The 2,151-nt window shown below is 31.9% G+C and overlaps 1 long non-coding RNA gene across 1 annotated transcript in view; it reads right to left on the bottom strand.

Moving 5' to 3' along the window:
- The window catches only part of LOC112486496 (uncharacterized), a 10,770-nt gene that overhangs the window by 445 nt on the left and 8,174 nt on the right, over positions 1-2,151 (bottom strand). The gene's annotated exons all lie outside the window — the stretch shown is intronic.

Here is a 2,151-nt window from a genome sequence, read left to right on the forward strand (position 1 = left end):
GAATTAATACTTGCAATATAGAGTGGGTAATCAATTTCAATTTTTTTATTATTTCAGTAGTGCCGTGTATTACATAAATAAAGACAAGGTTTGTAATCCCAGTACCCAAATGCAGTTTTTACTCCGTCAATACTGCAGAGATCAAGTGAGTCTATGTATATACGTATTTATCTGCCTATTTTCAGTAGAAAAGTCAAGCCATTTATTTTCTTATAAAAGAACACTTCCTTTTTTAAAAAATTGGTTCTTAATTCAAGTACTCCGTACCAATCTGCTGCTCACAACAGTATAAATATACTTTTATTTATATACTATATATTATATGGCTATTTCTTAACTTTGTGCTTAGTATAATATATATATTTATACATATAATACAATATACACATACATAGATATATACATATATACCATATATACTCCTCTGTGCTGCTGTGCTTACACACAAATATATGTATACATATACATATATATTTATTTATATAAATTTATTTCTGATATATCTCTTTACCTGAAATAATAAATAAAAAAAAAATATTTATTTGTATTATCAGGATAATAAGAGTTATAGGTATACATAAAGAGGTATGGAGGTCTGGTATATTTAATGATGATTGGCACATAGCTGTCTACTGGCTGCTCACTTGGTTTGGAGCCGTGTTGAGTGCATTGACATTGGATGTGTTAGAATTAGAATTAATTAAAGAAGAAAAAATGCGTAAAAATGTATTTCCGTGAAATAAACCCGGCGCTGTCTGACAGCATGAGGAATGGTGCGACTTGCTAAGGCCAAATAAAGAGATGGCCTCTCAATAACCTTTCAGCTGAAGCCCTTCAAGAATCAAGAAGTCTCTATTCTTAGTTGTCCACTAGCAACGACACAATCAGCAGAGACAGGTGCTGTTGTGAAATAATTGTGACCCTCTATGATATGGATTAGCAGGCCGTGAGGAGGCCTCTCACAGTAATGATTACTATTCTTACAGCGCCACATTCAGTTTATATAAGCAACAGTTTCCCTGATGTGCTAGTTTACTGCCTCTGTCTGACAGGAGTCCTTGCACCTCCTCCTTTACAAATGAAAAAAATAAATAAATAACTGGACATTAGACACAGTTAAATCATAAAGTACAGAATTACATACGGCAGCAGCCAATCACAATGCCAGGTCAAGAGAAGAGAACTAATTGAATTAAATAATAAGCCTGTCAATTGATTCATGATTTCACTGTGATTAATCACTTGATTTTCCAGATTTTACTTAAAATGTGCAACTGATTTTGTGCAAGTTAATCGCACATTTTAATCGCATCATGTATCTAATAACCTTATACAAATATGTTTGCTTAATGCAAATTAATGTTTATGTTTTATCGCAATAATTGAAACCATAGTGGTCCAGACTTGTCTAGAGAAGAACCTCAGACTTCAGTTAAACACCCAAAGTTATTATGGGAGGCTATTAGCATGGCAGTACAGAGGACCGTGCTGTTGTTATGGGTTATTATTGCTATTATGTGAATACAATTGCTGCCAATCAATAAATAGTCTGATAGAAATAAATTACACATAAATTATTTCATTCCTGTAATAGCACACACATCTTTGCAACAATGTTTACGCCTGAACCAATCACTGTCAGAGTCAAGTGTTTTAAAGTTCAGGTTTGTCAATTAAAAATAAAGACTAAATCTTCAAAGTGACGCGAGGACTGATCCACCAACAGACTGTAATCACAGCTCAAACTTACTTGATTGCATTATTATTGCGTCATACTACTATTTTATAGTAAACAGTGATCGGACATATTAGTAATGATAATAAATATCATCATAAACAGTACAGGTCCAGGAGGGAAAGAAAAACTGGCAAATAATAATAGCCATTTTACTTTCTTTACCTGCTGTTATATTTAAGAATTTCATTGCTCGGGATTTCTACTGCTGCATTCAAGTGAAGTTCGAAATCCTGTACTTGGGATCAAAATCATGCACTGAACATTCTGCCTAAACCCTAATTATAGTTAATCCTATATTTATATATATTTAAAATTATATTTATACATACTGTACATGTACATATATATATATATACACATATATTTATAGTATAAATATATTTGATATACTGTATATATACTGTATATATATA

The sequence above is a fragment of the Cynoglossus semilaevis genome, chromosome Z, assembly GCF_000523025.1.
Source record: "Cynoglossus semilaevis isolate Cse_v1.0 chromosome Z, Cse_v1.0, whole genome shotgun sequence".
NCBI lineage: Eukaryota > Metazoa > Chordata > Actinopteri > Pleuronectiformes > Cynoglossidae > Cynoglossus > Cynoglossus semilaevis.